This window comes from Salmo salar, chromosome ssa11, assembly GCF_905237065.1.
Source record: "Salmo salar chromosome ssa11, Ssal_v3.1, whole genome shotgun sequence".
NCBI lineage: Eukaryota > Metazoa > Chordata > Actinopteri > Salmoniformes > Salmonidae > Salmo > Salmo salar.
In genome coordinates, this window is record NC_059452.1 from 4,640,232 (window position 1) to 4,660,831 (window position 20,600).

At 41.3% G+C, this 20,600-nt stretch overlaps 1 protein-coding gene across 1 annotated transcript in view; it reads left to right on the top strand.

The window, feature by feature from the left end:
• The window catches only part of si:ch211-266g18.10 (titin), a 238,728-nt gene that overhangs the window by 50,722 nt on the left and 167,406 nt on the right, over positions 1–20,600 (top strand). The window lies entirely within an intron of this gene.

Here is a 20,600-nt window from a genome sequence, read left to right on the forward strand (position 1 = left end):
CAGCTATGATGTATGTTTGCGTTGACTGTCTGCAGCATTGTGTCTTTTGCTCTCGTCTGTACTCTGTTTTGATTTAGAGTCTGACACAGGAAGAGAAGCAGCCTTCATATTCACATGAACATCAATATAATCATCTGTAGGGATCACATTACTCACTGTGCTCACTGCGGGTGCCAGGGATAGTGCATCTGCAGTTGTATTTTCATCATGAGCTCTTGTATATTAGGCGACATCTCGTTTAAGTTATTTTGATGATGACTATCAATAATGGCTTATGCTCGGTGTTAGCTGTGAAGGTAGGTAAGCTGTAGACAAAGCCCTGGAACTTGTCACATCCAAACACCATGCCTAGACATTCCTTTTCTACCTGGGTGTAATGACACTCGGTTTCAGTCATTGTTCTCAAAGCATAGACTACTGGCTATCAATCTTATCCTTCCACTTGTAGTGGAACCAAGACAAGGCCATTTTTCCATGCGTCTTTTGATATCTTTGTTATTTTTATCGGGTCGAAAAAGTTGAGTACTAGCTCTGAGTTATGTGTTGTTTTGAGCTTTTTCTATTCCTGCTCATGTTTTGTAGTCCATGCAAACTCATTTGTTTTGTGTAACAACTCTCTTAGGCCGGCTGTTTTGAATGACAAGTTTGGTAAGAATTTGCAGATTAAGGTGCTCATCCCCATGAGGCCCTTTCAGGTCATTGGGTTGGGGTTTGCTCAGTATGGCTTGAACTTTGGTCTCATCTGGCTCTACTTCTTCAACAAACAACCTGTCTTCAAGGACTATGATTTCCTTGATGCCAAACTGACACTGTGCCTTGTTCTGTTTCAATCAATTTCACAGTATGCTCTGTAGCACTTTTGTCAGCCTTTTGTTGTGCTCTTGTAGTGTGAACTCCCACATGATGACATCATCTACGTAGACCCTGACGCCTTTCGTACTTTCTATGATGTGCTTTCTATGATAGAAAAATGGCGCCGATAGATTGGGCAGCCGTGCTTCTAGCCCCTAGGCAACGTTGCAGTATTGTGTTTTTTTATGTGTTATTTCTTACATTATTAGCCCAGAACATGTTTTGTGTTATTACCTACAGCCGGGAAGAACTTTTGGATATCAGAGCAGCGGTAACTCACCAGCATTACAAGCATTACGACCAGGAATACGACTTTCCCGAATCGGATCCTTTGTTCGTACCCCCCTGGGCAATTGAACTGATTCTAGAGGCTGACCCAAAACAACGCCGGCAGAGAAGAGGTATTCGGAGTGGACTTCTAGTCTGATTAAGTAGGCGCACCCACCACCCACCGCTGCCGAGTATATTACTCGCTAATGTTCAGTCTCTGGATAATAAAGTTGACAGGTTCAGGGCGAGGAGTTCCTTCCAAAGAGACATCAGGGATTGTAACATACTCTTTTTCATGGAAACATGGCTCTCTCTGGATATACAGTCTGAGTCCTTACAGCCAGTTGGGTTCTCAGTTCATCGGGCAGACAGGAATAAATATCTCTCCGGGAAGAAGAAGGGTTGGGGTGTGCAGTGTTTCCTCAACTAAAAGTTTTAAGATTATGCCGTCGGATTTACCGGTAATTTGTGGTTTAGTATGTTACCCCGCGTCACTGCTTCATTGCTCCAGACCACCGCAAGGGGAAGTTAGAGCATTGATTATGCATTTGGAAGCTGTAATATATATATATATATATTCCATGATATTCTTAACTTTTTATGGATAGGGGGCAGTATTTTCACGGACGGATAAAAAACGTACCCGATTTAATCTGATTATTACTCCTGCCCAGAAACTAGAATATGCATGTAATTATTAGCTTTGGATAGAAAACACTCCAAAGTTTCTAAAACTGTTTGAATGGTGTCTGTGAGTATAACAGAACTCATTTGGCAGGCCAAAACCTGAGAAGATTCCAAACAGGAAGCGCCCTCTCTGAGCATTTCTTGGCCTTTTTGATCATCTCTATCCAAAACAGGGGATCTCTGCTGTAACGTGACATTTTCTAACGCTCTCATAGGCTCTCAGAAGGCGCCAGAACGGGGAATGATGACTCTGCAGGCCATGGCTGAAAAACAGTAGCGCATTTGGATAGTGGTCAATCTGAGAACAATGAGACTGGGGGCGCGTGCACGAGCCGACACCATGTTTTTATTTTTTCGTCTTTGAACGAAAACAGGGTTTCCCGGTCAGAATATTATCGCTTTTTTACGAGAAAAATCTAATAAAATTGATTTTAACCTGTTATAGCTAGGGGGCAGTATTTTCACGGACGGATAAAAAACGTACCCGATTTAACCTCTATGGGCTAGGTGGTGCACTCCATCAACAGCAGGTGCATTTCAAGAGCGGCAAATTTTAATCCAAATAAATGTCAAAATTCAAATTTTTCAAACATACAACTATTTTACACCCTTTGAAAGATAAACATCTCCTTAATCTAACCACGTTTTACGATTTCAAAAAGGTTTTACGGCGAAAGCATAAATTTAGAGTATGTTAGGACAGTACATTTACAAGAGTTGTGTGTAATGTTTTGTCAATTCAAAGACAGGGTCACCAAAACCATAAAACCAGCTAAAATGATGCACTAACCTTTTACAATCTCCATCAGATGACACTCCTAGGACATTATGTTAGACAATGCATGCATTTTTAGTTCTATCAAGTTCATATTTATATCCAAAAACAGCGTTTTACTATGGCATTGATGTTGAGGAAATCGTTTCCCTCCAATAACCGGCAGTCAAGTCAGCAACACAAATTAAATAATTAAAATTAGAAAACATTGGTAAAATATTATATTGTCATTTAAAGAATTATAGATTTACATCTCTTGAACGCAATCAACTTGCCAGATTTAAAAATAACCTTACTGGGAAATCACACTTTGCAATAATCTGAGCACTGCGCCCAGAAAAATACGCGTTGCGATACAGACAAGCCGTCATGTTGGGGAGATCTAAAATCGAAAATACTATGTAAATAATCCATTACCTTTGATTCTCTTCATCAGATGTCACTTCCAGGTATCACAGGTCCATAACGAATGTAGTTTTGTTCAAAAAAGCTCATCATTTATGTCCAAATATCTCCGTCTTGTTAGCACATGATCTAAGCCCGCCGGACTTCACTTCATGAACGAGGGGAAAAAATATATTTCCGTTCGTTCAAACATGTCAAACGTTGTATCGCATAAATCATTAGGGCCTTTTTTAACCAGAACATGAATAATATTCAAGGTGGACGAATGCATTCTCTTTTATAACGTATTGGAACGAGGGTACCCAACATGAACTCGCGCGCCAGGTGTCTAATGGGCCATCATCGTTCCATGGCTCTTGTTCGGTCAGATCTCCCTCCAGAAGACTCAAAACACTTTGTAAAGGCTGGTGCCATCTAGTGGAAGCAATAGGAAGTGCCAAAATATTCCTCAGCCCCTGTGTTTTTCAATGGCATAGGTTTAAAGGTAATACAACACATCAGGTATCCACTTCCTGTCAGAAAATGTCTCAGGGTTTTGCCTGCCAAATGAGTTCTGTTATACTCACAGACACCATTCAAACAGTTTTAGAAACTTTAGAGTGTTTTCTATCCATATATAATAAGTATATGCATATTCTAGTTACTGGGTAGGATTAGTAACCAGATCAAATCGGGTACATTTTTTTATCCAGCCGTGCAAATACTGCCCCCTAGCCCTAACAGGTTAACCTCTTACATCTAGACGTTCCGCTAGCGGAACACCTGCTCCAATATCCAATGATAGGCGTGGCGCGAATTACAAATTCCTCAAAAATACAAAAACTTAAATTTTTCAAACATATGACTATTTCATAGCATTTTAAAGACAAGACTCTCCTTTATCTAACCACACTGTCCAATTTCAAAAAGGCTTTACAGCGAAAGCAAAACATTAGATTATGTCAGCAGAGTACCAAGCCAGAAATAATCAGACACCCATTTTTCAAGCTAGCATATAATGTCACAAAAACCCAGAAGACAGCTAAATGCAGCACTAACCTTTGATGATCTTCATCAGATGACACACCTAGGACATTATGTTATACAATACATGCATGTTTTGTTCAATCAAGTTCATATTTATATAAAAAAACAGCTTTTTACAGTAGCATGTGACGTTCAGAACTAGCATACCCCCCGCAAACTTCCGGAGGAATTTGCTAATAATTTACTAAATTACTCACGATAAACTTTCACAAAAAGCATAACAATTATTTTAAGAATTATAGATACAGAACTCCTCTATGCACTCGATATGTCCGATATTAAAATAGCTTTTTGGTGAAAGCACATTTTGCAATATTCTAAGTACATAGCCCAGCCATCACGGGCTAGCTATTTAGACACCCGTCAAGTTTAGCACTCATTATAATCATATTTACTATTATAAAAATTTCATTACCTTTTGTTGTCTTCGTCAGAATACACAGCCAGGACTGCTTCTTCAATAACAAATGTTGGTTTGGTCCAAAATAATCCATCGTTATATCCGAATAGCGGCGTTTTGTTCGTGCGTTCCAGACACTATCCGAAATAGTAAAGAAGTGTCACGCGCTTGGCGCAATTCGTGACAATAAAATTCTAAGTATTCCATTACCGTACTTCGAAGCATGTCAACCGCTGTTTAAAATCAATTTTTACGACACTTTTCTCGTAGAAAAGCGATAATATTCCGACAGGGAATCTCCTTTTCGGCAAACAGAGGAAAAAATCCCAAAGGCGGGGGCGGTCGGGGTCACGCGCATAAGCCAGTGTCTCTTGATCGGCCACTTGAGAAAGGCGATAATGTGTTTCAGCCTGGGGCTGGAATGACGACATTCTGTTTTTTCCCGGGCTCTGAGAGCCTATGGACGACGTGGGAAGTGTCACGTTAGAGCAGAGATCCTTAGTAAATGATAGAGATGGAAAAGAAGTTCAACAAATGGTCAGACAGGCCACTTCCTGTAAAGGAATCTCTCAGGTTTTGACCTGCCATTTGAGTTCTGTTATACTCACAGACACCATTCAAACAGTTTTAGAAAATTTAGGGTGTTTTCTATCCATATGTAATAAGTATATGCATATTCTAGTTACTGGGTAGGAGTGGTAACCAGATTAAATCGGGTATGTTTTTTATCCAGCCGTGTCAATGCTGCCCCCTAGCCCTAACAGGTTAACTGACTTGCGTAGTTAGCTAAAGGTTAAATAAATACAAATAAATATAATATGTCTTACAGAGCCTTTCCATAAGTCCACTCAAGTTTCTTCAACTGTCTTCTGACTATGACTAGAGTGATGTTGATGTTGTGCTGTGATACCAGCAGATTCCAGACTGCATTTGCCGATCGCCCGTCATCTTCAACCATCAGTGACTCTTGAATACCTTGAATAGTCTCGCTGGAAACTGAATACAATGGAAAAATTATGACCAGCAGGGTCAAATAATATAAACAGTGTTATAGAGGGTGCAACTGGTCAGCACCTTAGGAGTAAATGTCAGTTGGCTTTTCAAAGCCAAGCATTCAGAGTTCAAGACAGCAAGTGCAAGAGAGAGAGAGAGTGAACCTGCGTTAGCGTGTTAATGAGTTCCGAGAGCTGATCTGTTATCCTTCCATTAGTTTAATAGCCTGGCTACTGTAGGTGTGAATATCCCCCCAACAAGCAATAGCCTACCCGCGTGTGGTCAACTTCAGCACATTTTCGCGCTGCTCTGAGACCTACAAGACTACATAAGAAACATAAAACAGTTTTGTTTTATTAACCCTGCATTATCATTGTATAAAAGCCCCTTATATTTTTATTTAGAATCCTCTAAATGTAATGAGATATACTACTGTACAAGTACATTTTAGGGATCTGACACTATTTTAATTTAGAGATTCTGGAAAAGAAATGTGTATGTCGAGGGGTAACTTTCTTCACCAGTTCTCTTACCATTTTGTACAATTGTGTGATTAGCCTACCAGTTGGTGTAACTGTAATGCTAATTTTGCTCTTCACTATTGTCATGACTGCCCTGTGAGGATCAGGTTACAGTGGATCACAGGTCTACAAAGATGTCTCTCCCTCCTGCAGAGGGGGAGAGGTATAGAGGGATTGATGGGGGCGAGGTTCATGACCTCACACCCATCGTAAATTATTAGGCAGCAGACCAACTCCTTTTTGGTCTCTAATGTGTGTCTGTGTGCCTTAGGAAGAGCTTAAAGCCCAAAACTATAGAACATCAAATAAATGGACTTTGGGACAACATATTTCATCATCTGAATGGGTGGGAATCAGGATGGATGGAATATAAAAATGTCTATTTTATGATGTTATTAAAAGTTAAATGAGGATGTTATATCGAAAACATTGTAACTTGAGGAGTTTTCATAATAGACATGTGATGATTGCATACTGTGCGTTGTGTAGAAAATATCCAGATCAAAGAGAATGTTTTTGTGATGATGAGGTTGTGATTTTAGTTGTCTAACGAGATCATAGTAAACGGTGATACCTTGCCTCGTAACTAGCTATGCCCCAGTGAACCCAGAGAGCGTGTCATAAAGACGGAATTGGCCCTTTCTACCCTAAGGTATAAAACATGTGAGTTAAGAATTTACATATCAGACTAAGTTGACCACGTGCCGCAGCCGAGATCTACGACTAGTCGTGACCCCGAAATGCAACACAAGGTTGACGAAGATAACAAAGGAACCTCTTAATAATCAATGCTACGGTTGAGTACTGTATCTAAGAAGGTGAATTCAAGCAGGACCACCCGGTTATTCTTTTCAAGTCACCGGTTGTCTACATAGCCCTTCTACCCACGCTGGGAGCGTAGAAATGGCTGATTAGCCTCCTCAGAAGCCCACTCTCATAGAACGAGTGCAAGGAAACATGGCCACGTCCGAAGGGGAAAGGGGGTTGCTGTAACGGTTGTCGTCGGGGATAGAGGACCAAAACGCAGCAGGAATGTGGATGATCATCTTGTATTTATTTTAAAGTAAAGAGAACACCAAAATAACAAAAACGAAGAACTCACGAACAACAAAACAAGTCTTGTCAGGCTCACACAGGCAAAACAAGAAACAATCTCCCACAAACACATACCCATATATAGGACTCTCAATCAGAGGCAACTAGAAAACACCTGCTTCCAATTGAGAGTCCAACTCCAATAAACTAGACAGAAATACAAAAGACTAGACACCAGATAGAAATACAAAATTTAGAACATAACCCCAAAAACCCCGGAAATAATAAATCAAACACCCTACTACATAAAACACCACCCCGAACCACATAAACAAAATACCCTCTGCCACATCCTGACCAAACTACAATAACAAATAACCCTTATACTGGTCAGGACGTGACAGTACCCCCTCCCCCTAAAGGTGCATACCCCGGATGCACCTCATAAATAAAAAATAAAAATAAAAAAATCCCCCTAAACTAAAGGGAGGGAAGGGAGGGTGGCTGCCGTCACCGACGGCACTTGTGCTACACCCCCCCTCCCCAACCCACCTATACAGGAGGTGGTTCTGGCTCCGGCCTACTGTCCTCCAGAATGCAGACAGACTTGCTCAGTTTCGGGCCGTAGGCAGACTCCCCTCGTTCCGGATCGTAGGCAGACCTCTTCCGTTCCACACTGTAGGCAGACTCATTTGATACACAGTTAACCTCTCTAGGGCAGGTGGCACCAAATCGTCCCACCTACGTAACAGCCAGTGTAATCCTGTGGCGCGTTATTCAAAAACCTCAAAAATGCAAAAACTTCAATTTTTCAAACATATGACTATTTTACACCATTTTAAAGACAAGACTCTCGTTAATCTAACCACACTGTCCGATTTCAAAAAGGATTTACAACGAAAGCAAAACATTAGATTATGTCAGCAGAGTACCCAGCCAGAAATAATCAGACACCCATTTTTCAAGCTAGCATATAATGTCACGTAAACCAAAACCACAGCTAAATGCAGCACTAACCTTTGATGATCTTCATCAGATGACAACCCTAGGACATTATGTTATACAATACATGCATGTTTTGTTCAATCAAGTTCATATTTATATCAAAAACCAGCTTTTTACATTAGCATGTGACTAGCATGTGACTAGCATTCCCACTGAACACTGCCGGTGAATTTACTAAATTACTCACGATAAACGTTCACAAAAAGCATAACAATTATTTTAAGAATTATAGATACAGAACTCCTCTATGCACTCGATATGTCCGATTTTAAAATAGCTTTTCGGTGAAAGCACATTTTGCAATATTCTCAGTAGATAGCCCGGCATCACAGGGCTAGCTATTTAGACACCCAGCAAGTTTAGCACTCACCAAAGTCAGATTTACTATAAGAAAAATGTTATTACCTTTGCTGTCTTCGTCAGAATGCACTCCCAGGACTTCGAATTCAATAACAAATGTTGGTTTGGTTCAAAATAATCCATAGTTATATACAAACAGCGGCGTTTTGTTCGTGCGTTCAAGACACTATCCGAAAGGGTAAATAAGGGTGACGAGCATGGCGCAATTCGTGACAAAAAAATTCTAAATATTCCATTACCGTACTTCGAAGCATGTCAACCGCTGTTTAAAATCAATTTTTATGCCATTTTTCTCATAAAAAAGCGATAATATTCCGACCGGGAATCTGCGTTTAGGTAAACAGACGAAGAAAACAGACTCGGGCACGCGCCTAAGCCAATAGTACTCTGATCGGCCACTTGCCAAAAGCGATAATGTGTTTCAGCCAGAGGCTGCCTCGATATCGTTCAGCTTTTTCCCGGGCTCTGAGAGCCTATGGGAGCCGTAGGAAGTGTCACGTTAGAGCAGAGATCCTCAGTCTTCAATAAAAAGAGCCAAGATGAAACACAACTTGTCAGACAGGCCACTTCCTGCATGGAATCTTCTCAGTTTTTGGCCTGCCATTTGAGTTCTGTTATACTCACAGACACCATTCAAACAGTTTTAGAAACTTTAGGGTGTTTTCTATCCAAAGCCAATAATTATATGCATATTCTAGTTAATGGGCAGGAGTAGTAACCAGATTAAATCGGGTACGTTTTTTATCCGGCCGTGTCAATACTGCCCCCTAGCCCAAACAGGTTAATCCTATTTAGTTCCGGATCGTCAACAGACTTAGTTCCGGGTTGCTGATAGACTGCCTTGGTTCCGGGTCATAGGCAGACTCACCCGGTTCCGGATCGCAGGCAGACTCCCTCGGTTCCGGACTAGACACTGTTGCCGGATACTCTGGACTGCACACTGGTGCCGGATACTCTGGACTGCACACTGGTGCCGGATACTCTGGACTGCACACTGGTGCCGGATACTCTGGACTGCACACTGGTGCCGGATACTCTGGACTGCACACTGGTGCCGGATACTCTGGACTGCACACTGGTGCCGGATACTCTGGACTGCACACTATTGCCGAACTCTCGAGGCTGGGCTGACGCACTGGAAGCCTGATGCGTGGTACTGGTACTGGATGTGCCAGTCTGGGGACATGCACCTCAGGGCTAGTGCGAGGAGCGGGAACAGGCCGAGTCGGACTGGGTTGACGCACTGGAAGCCTGATGCATGGTGCTGGTACTGGAGGTATCAGCCTGGGAACACGCACCTCAGGGCTAGTGTGGGGAGCGGGAACAGGACGAGTCGGACTGGGCTGATGCACTGGAAGCCTCATGCGTGGTGCTGGTACTGGAGGTATCAGCCTGGGAACACGCACCTCAGGGCTAGTGCGGGGAGCGGGAACAGGACGAGTCGGACAGGGCTGACGCACTGGACTGTAGAGGCGTACTGGTGGACTCGAGCGCAGAACTGGCATCACTCTTACTGGCTGGATGCCCACTTCCCCCTGGCAAATGCGGGGCGCTGGTATTGCGCGTACCGGCCTAAAAATACTTGGCCTCGCCACAGTACCCATTACCCCGAAGCACGGGACCTGTCCAGTCACTGGTTGCCCAGAAAAGGTACGGGGATTTTGCCTGGGGCTCAATCCTCGCCCAACCAAACTACCCATGTGCCCCCCCCAAAAAAATCTTGGGGCTGCCTCTCGGGCTTAAACGCCAGTCGTGTTCCCCTGTAGCGTTCCCTGTCATCGCTCCACTTCCTCCATGGACCTTCTCCGGCCATAATCTCCTCCCACGTCCACTTCTCACGATCGTCCATATCAAAGTCCATTTTCTCAGCGTTCCTCCTCTCCTTCCTCTGCTGCTTGGTCCTTATTTGGTGGGAGATTCTGTATCGGTTGTCGTCGGGGATAGAGGACCAAAACGCAGCAGGAATGTGGATGCTCATCTTGTATTTATTTTAAAATAAAGAGAACACCAAAATAACAAAAATGAAGAACTCACGAACAACAAAACAGTCTTGTCATGCTCACACAGGCAAAACAAGAAACAATCTCCCACAAACACTTAACCAAACACATACCCATATATAGGACTCTCAATCAGGGGCAACTAGAAAACACCTGCCTTCAATTGAGAGTCCAACTCCAATAAACTAGACATAGAAATACAAAAGACTAGAGACCAGATAGAAATACAAAAACTAGAACATAACCCCAAAAACCCCGGAAATAATAAATCAAACACCCTCCTAAATAAAACACCACCCCAAACCACATAAACAAAAACCCTCTGCCACGTCCTGACCAAACTACAATAACAAATTACCCTTATTCTGGTCAGGACGTGACAGTTGCTGGTGAACCGGGTCTTTCCGTCTCCAATATCAAGGTGCACATGGGCCTATTTATATAATGAATATGAAATCGGAGGGCAGAAATGATTAAATATTAAAGCATTAGACCTCTCACTAAAGGTCCCAGTCATACAAAAGTTATACTTAAATCCAAACTGGTTGGAGATTATAAGACTACATGGCCATAAAGGCTAGATAATTTTTCAAGCTGTTCAAGCATTCATAGATGACTAGCAGGGTCAAATAATATAAACAGTGGTTATAGAGGGTGCAACTGGTCAGCACCTTCGGAGTAAATCACAGTTGGCTTTTCATAGCCGAGCATTCAGAGGTCAAGACAGCTGTCACGTCCTGGCCAGTATAAGGGTTAATTGTCATTGTAGTTTGGTCAGGACGTGGCAGAGGGTATTTGGTTTATGTGGTTCGGGGTGGTGTGTTTGTTGTAGGGGATTTGATTTATGTATTCCGGGGGTTTTGGGCACTGTTCCTTGTTTGTGTATTTCTATGTTGATCTAGCTGGTTGTATGTCTATGTTTGGTTAATTGGGGTTGGGACTCTCAATTGAAGGCAGGGATTGTCTATTTGCCTTTGATTGAGAGTCCCATATAGTAGGGTGTGTTTGTCTTTTGTGGGAGATTGTTTGTGAGCACTGCTTGTTGAGCCTGCCACACTGTTGTTAGTTGTGAGTATCATTTATTGTTTTGTTTTTTTCTGTGGATGCCTTACTCTTTTTTTTTGTGAATTAAAAGAATGAGTATCCATATACCCGCTGCATTTTGGTCTTCCCTGCAACACCACAACGAATTTCGTGACAACAGCAAGTGTGTGTGCGAGAGAGAGAGAGAGGATCGAAACACACACAGTAACAAGTGGAATAAAGCAATATGAATGTCAATTTAATATGCAGTGCAGATCACTTCCTATTACACTTCTCAGAGTTTTAAGAATTATGTGTTTTCAATTATTTGTGACATTGTGGCATTTAAAGCATACTGAAGTTAGAAGCAATAAGATTTGAAGCAATAACCTACCTGCGTGTGGTCAACTATTTCACCGTTTCGCACTGCTCTGAGACAAGCATGGGGACTGGTCTTGATAAATCAATGAGATTTTATTTTCACTGAATCTCTGTTTGGGTATTGGTTAAACTACAATTAGGGTGTGGAAATGTTAGGATCATTTTGCTTTTAGTACTGTAGCCTACTCCCGACAGGTCACATTGTAAAGCACCATATTTTCCTAACGGAAACCCTGTTTTTCGTTTTAATTTTTCTTGGAACACAAACACCATAATATTAATCAAATGAATTAAGCAACATTTCTTAATTAAAACATATACTATGTTCTTACTTAAATTCTCTAGTACGGCCAATATTTTAAAAAGTCATACACTTCTCAAAGATGCCCTCTGGTGGCCAAACTAGCACTAACAAGCATTATTGGCGACAATGGCTGACACTTAAATAACGTGCCATAGAATTCTGTGGCAGCCAGCAAGGTCTGCTGCAGTACGACACAACTTTTACAGGAAGAACCAATATAGGTTTCATGATTAACTACTCAGGGTGTGATTGTGATAACATACAGGAACTCAAGTCCTTTTGTTCACCCAACCTAGAATACCTCACAATCAAATGCTGACTGTATTACCTCCCAAAAGAATTGTCTTCGGGTTATAGTCACAATCGTGTATATTCCCCTTCAAGCCGATACCACGATGGCCCTCCAAGAACTTCACTGGATTTTATGCAAACTGGAAACCACATATCCTGAGGCCGCATTTATTGTAGTTGGGGATTTTAACAAAGCAAATTTGAGGAAAGGAATTGACTGTAGTACTCACGCTGCTAAAGCACTTGACCACTGCTACTCCAACTTCCGGGATGCCTACAAGGCCCTAACCCCGCCCTCCCTTCAGAAAATCTGATAACAACTCCATTTTGCTACACCCTTCCTATAGGCAGAAACTCAAACAGGAAGTACCCATGCTAAGGACTATTCAACGCTGGTCTGACCAATCGGAATCCATGCTTCAAGATTGTTTTGATCACGTGGAATGGGATATGTTCAGGGTAGCCTCCGAGAATAACATTGACGAATACACCGACACGATGACTGAGTATCAGGAAGTGTATAGGTGTTGTACCCACTGTGACTATTAAAACCTACCCTAACCAGAAACCGTGCATAGATGGCAGCATTCGCGCAAAACTTCAAGCCGAAACATTGCATTTAACCATGGCAAGGTGACTGGGAATATGGCCCGAATACAAACAGTGTAGTTATTCCCTCCATAAGGCAATCAAACAGGCATAACGTCAGTATATACCTGTTTGAGACAAAGTGGAGTCGCAATTCAACGGTTCAGAAACGACTGTCTACAGACAATCACAGACTACAAAGGGAAATCCAGCCATGTCACAGACACTGACATCTTGCTTCTGGACAAGCTAAACACCTTCACTTGCTTTGAGGATAACACAGTGCCCCCGACGTGGCCCGCTACCAAGGACTGGGGGCTATCCTTCTCCGTGGCCGATGTAAGTAAGACATTTAAGCATGTTAACCCTTGCAAGGCTGCCGGCCCAGACGGCATCCCTAGCCGCGTCCTCAGAGCATGCGCAGAGCAGCTGGCTGGAGTGTTTACGGACATATTCAATCTCTCCCTATCCCAGTCTGCTGTTCCCCACATGCTTCATGATGGCCACTATTGATCCTGTACCCAAGAAAGCAAAGGTAACTGAACTAAATGACTATCGCCTCGTGGCACTCACTTCTATCATCATGAAGTGCTTTGAGAGACTAGTCAAGGATCATATCACCTTACCTGTCACCCTAGACCAACTTCAATTTGCTTACCACCCCAATAGATACACAGACGATGCATACTGCCCTATGCAATTTGGACAAGAGGAATACCTACAGTTGAAGTTGGAAGTTTACATACACCTTAGCCAAATACATTTAAACTCAGTTTTACACAATTCCTGACATTTAATCCTAGTAAATATTCCCTGTTTTAGGTCAGTTAATTTCACCAGTTTATTTTAAGAATGTGAAATATCAGAATAATAGTTGAGAGAATGAATTATTTCCGCTTTTATATCTTTCATCACATTCCCAGTGGGTCAGAAGTTTACATACACTCAATTGGTATTTGGTAGCATTGCTTTAAATTGTTTAACTTGGGTCAAACGTTTCGGGTAGCCTTCCACAAGCTTCCCACAATAAGTTGGGTGAATTTTGTCTCATCCCTCCTGACAGAGCTGGTGTAACTGAGTCAGGTATTTAGGCCTACTTGCTCGCACACGCCTTTTCAGTTCTGCCCACAAATGTTCAATGGGATTGAGGTCAGGGCTTTTTGATGGCCACTCCAATACCTTGACTTTGTTGTCCTTAAGCCATTTTTCCACAACTTTGGAAGTATGCTTGGAGTTATTGTCCATTTGGAAGACCCATTTGCGACCAAGCTTTAACTTTCTGACTGATGTCTTGAGATGTTGATTCAATATAACCACATCATTTCGGTGTCTCATGATGCCATCTATTCTGTGAAGTGCACCAGTCCCTCCTGCAGCAAAGCACCCCACAACATGATGCTGCCATCCCCATGCTTAACGGTTGGGATGGTGTTCTTCGGCTTGCAAGCCTCCCCCTTTTTCCTCCAAACATAACGATGGTCATTATGACCAAACAGTTCTATTTTTGTTTCATCAGACCAGAGGACATTTCTCCAAAAAAAGTACAAACTTTGTCCCCATTTGCAGTTGCAAACCGTAGTCTGGCTTTTTTAAAGGCGGTTTTGGAGCAGTGGCTTCTTCCTTGCTGAGCGGCCTTTCAGGTTATGTCGATATATTTCTCGTTTTACTATGGATATATATATTTTTGTACCCGTTTCCTCCACCATCTTCACAAGGTCCTTTTCTGTTGTTCTGGGATTGATTTGCAATTTTCGCACCAAAATACGTTTATCTCTAGGAGACAGAACGCATCTCCTTCCTGAGCGGTATGATGGATGCATGGTCCCATCGTGTTTATACTTGCGTACTATTGTTTGTACAGATGAATGTGGTACCTTCAGGCATTTGGACATTGCTCCCAAGGATGAACCAGACTTGTGGAGGTCTAATATTTTTTTCTGAGGTCTTGCATGATTTCTTTGGTCAAGCAAAGAGGCAATGAGTTTGAAGGTAGACCTTGAAATACATCCACAGGTACACCTCCAATTGACTCAAATTATGTCACTTAGCCTATCAGAAGCTTCTAAAGCCATGACATCGTTTTTTTGAATTTTACAAGTTGTTTAAATGCACAGTCAACTTAGTGTATGTAAACTTCTGACCCTCTGGAATTGTGATACAGTGAATTATTAGTGAAATAATCTGTCTGTAAACAATTGTTGGAAAAATAACTTGTGTCATGCACAAATTAGATGTCCTAACCAACTTGCCAAAACTATAGTTTGTTAACAAGAAATGTGTGGAGTGGTTGAAAAATGAGTTTTAATGACTCCAACCTAAGTGTATGTAAATATCCGACTTCAACTGTAGGTCGTTTTTGTGGAATTGTTAGATTACTTGTTGATATTGCTGCACTTGTCGGAACTAGAAACACAAGCATTTCACTGCATTTGCAATAACATCTGCTAACCATGTGTATGTGACCAATACAATTTGATTTTGTTTGATTTTATTACTCATGTCATGAGTATATTCTGTATTCTATTTTATTGTACTCTATCTTAGTATTATTTCCATTCCTTTATTTAGATTTGGGTGTATTGTTGTGAAATTGTTAGATATTATTTGTTAGATATTACTGCACTCCTGGAGCTGGAAACACAAGCATTTTGCTACAGCCGCAATAACATCTGATGAACATGTGTATGTGACCAATACAATTTGATTTGATCGCTTGGAAGAAGATCTCAGAGGCCAATTTGATCCCAAATGTGACTGACCGGCTCAATTCGGTCTTATCATCATTTGAAATTGTGTTTTTTACATTGGATAAAAATGGAGACTCAGAGCTAAAAATGTTATATCATACACTACAGTTGAGGAACAATGGGAAAGTCATTCTGCTTTGAAAGTTGATAAACTTGTAACCTCACTTTTGAGAAAATGGGCCTTGAATGTTTTGGTACCTACTGGAGAGCTCTTCTTTCTCTACATCCATTCAGCATCGTTCACACCCTTTTAAGCTTTAGCCCCACCCATATCTTTAAGGATTCACATGTGACACAATGTACTAAACAACCACATATTTCAAGACTAAAGGCTGGTTTATACTACGGGTGTGTTCGTAAATTTAATCTGGAGTGCCAGTGTGCTCTCGACGTTCGTAAACATTTCACTCTCGGAGCGTTCAGAGCGCACAAGAAAAGTAGGGTTGATCCCAGCGTTCTGACCTAACAACAGCAGTCAAGCGCCCAAACTAACTGGCTAACGTTGGCTATCTTGCTTGCTACTTCAGGACACAAATGAGAAAACAGCTCACTCTGACCATTTTCCTCACCCTAGCAGAGCTGGTTAGGCTGTGTTTATGTTATCCAGAGCATTGGTGACTGCAACTGTACTGCTGGCCGCAATTTAATTAAGCTTTTTTGCCAATGTTTACTGACACCGGCCATATTCAACGGGTGTTGAGCGTTCATAAATTCGTCAGTTATTCTGCGCTCTGGCACACTCAGATGAGACTGCTCTGAAATCGGAGTAGATAGCTAGAGCGAATTTAGCAGCTATGTCTATTGACATTTGTAGCAGTGACATAATAAACATTCTATTGAAATAGTTTCTTGCATAGTGGAGTCTTTTGTTTAGAAATGTAGCTAGCAAGCTAAACAATGAACCATAATCCCAACTCATAACGTTACTACCCTGCACGAATCTGCAGGTAGCTAACTAACCAGGTTCAATGTTAGCTCAATAACATTAGGCTATAACTTGAAATGAAAAAAAATGTTTTGTTGGAGCATTGATTCAATCAAACAATTGAACAAAGATGTGGGCTTCATTTTTTACATACTGTATATGAAAACAACGGACATCAATCAAAATGGAAAGATCAGCCTTCCCTTACTCATTGGTAAGTAGGGTTTGGGTCGGGGATGTGAAAAATGTTCTGTAGTCTCTAAAGCGTCCATAAATCACAGACCTCATGCAATAAAAAATAAGAAAGAAAAGAAAGTCCACCCACCACCTTCCCGAATGAGCCCCACGCCCCTTCACTTCCCCTCCCAACCACCCCGCATCCTCTCTCCCTAGCTCATACAACACCCACCCATCGCACTTCAGCTGTGTAAAGCCTTGAGCTTTGTGAAGAAATTTGCTCTTGACATCTAACTTGCGATTTCTTCTAGTTTTAGGATCAGTTGTGTTCTCATTTTATGTTGCATTCAAGTCCTTAGTATCCATACATAATCTTAGTTAACCATTATTTTTCTTTACAACCACCATTGAGTTGGTCCATCGACTTTGGGGAAAAATCCATTGCTGACATCTTATCCAACTCGTAAAGTGCACAAGCAGCAGTGCTGGAACTCTCCGTGGAGCATGAACCACGGGCTGTGCGTCATCCTTAAGCTGGGTCTTGTAAAGTGGTTCCTCCTTTAAAAGTTGTGAGCTTGCACCACAGGACTTAGAGGTACCCAGCGTCACGGCTTCATTGCTCCAGACCACCACAAGAGGGAGTTAGAGCACTCATTACGTATTTGGGTCCCAAGGTTTTTATATGACCAATCATATCGAGTGTTCCAATGACGAATTTTGACGTTAGCTATCCTTGCCTTGTGGCGTTCTTCAACAAAGATGGCTGACAAAACATGGGGAACCAGATGTAAGTTCTTATAACGTCAAAACGAGTCAAACTAAATAATTACAATTGAGAGGAATATGTTAGTTAATGTAGAGACAAACGTTTGTGCATATTTTTTTTGTCATAAAGTTAATTTAGGAAAATTGCAATTTATCCAAGTTATCTAACTAGCTAACATTAGCCAGCTAGCTAGTGTTAGGGGAATGAATACGTAATTTGTGTTGTTTAATGTTTTAGGAACTCATGAGAAAACCAGGCTGTCGTCTTGTGAAACAGTGGATGTAAAGAATCTAGCTAGCGAAAGTATTTACTGCATATTGAATGTACAATTGTGTAAGCTTGCCTTGCAATGCAGCTGAAGTAACATAGCTAGCTAACTATTTACTTTTATATTGTGTGGTGGAGGATAAAAACAACTGTATGCCTATAGATGTGTAGCTAGCTACAGTATATAGCCGATCTGTATATGGACCCTAAAACGTTAGGTTCTGAACTAAAATTCATACCAATCTATGAACCTCAACTATCATAGTTGTTGTATCAACTTCAAGTCTGAATGGCATTAATGAAGCCTATGGATAGAGTAGAAAATAATAATTTTATTGTGCCAAGGATGCAAGTCCTATATACACATGTACTGTAGTTATTACCACGCATGAGATTCCCACATTGTAGCCTGTACATTTAATGTATTCACTGATCATGTACTCTTCGCAAATAAACATGCGGATCAGGTATGAATCTCTGAGACATACTTTTTCAGTCATATCAAACTCATTATTTGAATGATGCTGTGTCTGCATGTATGTATTACAATTATACACTTCAACAGTGTTTACCACTCCTTCTCCTGGGACATCAATGATTACACATTGTAACTATGCAATAGACTAGAAACATGATTGATTTGTAATTCATATATACAGAAAGAAAACTATGCATATCTAACTCCCTTCATCTGCATTAATCTGAGGACACAGGATAATATTTCAATGAGATACTTAATTTCAACCTGTGGAGAATGTGAAACGCTTCATTGAAAGAAGTTCATTATCCAGGTGTTATAAACACATAAATGCATTATAATTGTAATCTTAAATCAGGAGGTGAAATGCGAAACTGACCTTGGATCATTAACTCTGGGACTTCTACATCTCTGTCTGTATTTCAATGTAAAGCATCTCTTTAATAATACTTCCTATTGACTCGACCAAGTGACATCTCACCTACGATGCTGTGCCCTCCATGTCAGCCAGTTCAGATGCGGTAGGGGTTCGCCAAAACAGCTGATATAACCCAGAGGATTTAGGGAGAAGGGGGAGAGGGTTGAAGTGAAGAAGAGATCCTGTTATTGTGTGTGTGTGGTCTCACCTGGTGTCCACACTAAGTGGCTACAGAGTACTTCATGCTGAAAAACAGACATGAGGACAAACAATAGAAGATAATGTCAATAGAAGATACTGTATGTGACGCAGACACCTATCAGAGTGTACCTGAAACATTTAAATATAGAGTGCTATGTGTCTCACCACTTGGTCATTGCAAGGCTAACCCCCAAGGAAATCATGACTTGGCAGCAACAGATAGTCCAGTGAAAACAGCTGTGTTTATGTGGTGTAAATCTGAAAATTAGCAGCTGACATCTTAAGGATTTTGTTATTAAATGCATGTGAGACAGGTTCCATGTACAACAAGACAAGCAGAGATGGAGAAAAGAACACAGAACAGTTTAATTATCTCTGGTTATGGACACTTTTGCCAGAAATAAAGCTTCCACGGCCTGTTCCTTGGACAGTGAACATCTGGCAATATCTACATTTTCAATCCCTTGGTCAGCTCGCTCTCTGATAGTAAAGAAAACAGATTATTTTTTATAGACATGAAAACAATAACTGAGATATGACCGTTCAATCTAAAGCAGCAGATGTCATTTGTAGGATACGTCAATACAGCCCAGTGCTGCTTACCTGAGATGCCATCTTCGTAGGTGTCCGCTTTAACTTCCTTTGTGTTGGAATAAAGTTGCTTTCAGAACAATTATTTTTGATAGAAAATAAAAAAGGTTTTGTTGTCGACAAAAAGACACAAATGTACCTCCATAGCATACAACAATTTGCCTGTGAATAACCACACCTTCATACAAAAGTGCTACTGTATGCAAAATGCTTGACACACAACCAAAAATGCTGCCATATCCTTCCAGGCCATGCCCACAAGCGAGCCACTCATGAGTAGAATGATGACATGTGGAAGAGGGAAAGGAATGAGATAGGAACAGCGATTTGTTGCAAGTTGGGGAGGAGGGCTAATAGCGGGACAATAGACTATTCAACCTTTACTAAAGAATAGTCTAATAGCCTAGCTAGGTGTGAAAATCCTCCCTCCTATCACAGACCAGATTTGCCTTAACGACCAAGGGGCAGCATGCATCTCGATGTAATAAAGTAATGACTTTTCAAATAAGTTACCTTACACGTTATGTTGGCTGACAATTTGTTAGCTACGCTGTCCTTACGAACCACATAGCATATCATTACAGCAGTATATACCGGTATGTTAGCTTAGCTACCTAACGTTAGAAGTTACACATCAAACTTGCCAGTATACGGCTAACTACAGGCTAACTAACTACACAATGTTTATTGACTTGATTATTCTCGTCATTCTTAGCTTAGCTAAATGGTAAAGTCGTTGTGCTTTCTCAATGGACATTCGGGTGCTTTCTACAGGCTAACTAACTACACAATGTTTATTGACTTGATTATTCTCGTCATTCTTAGCTTAGCTAAATGGTAAAGTCGTTGTGCTTTCTCAATGGACATTCGGGTGCTTTCGTATATTCGCTCTGGCTACCTGTAGGCTGGACAATAGAATGAGACAAAATTCACCCAAGGCTGAAAAACGGCTTAAAAATGTTGGCTAAACTGGAACACTAGCGCGAGCCCATGGCAAATTAATGGAATCAAACATTCGCAGAGCCTATTTTGACTGGAGTGATGCTTAGAATTCCATAAAAATGTATCCCTTTTTATTTTACCACTACACTACATCTGTTCGTCGGGCGAAACT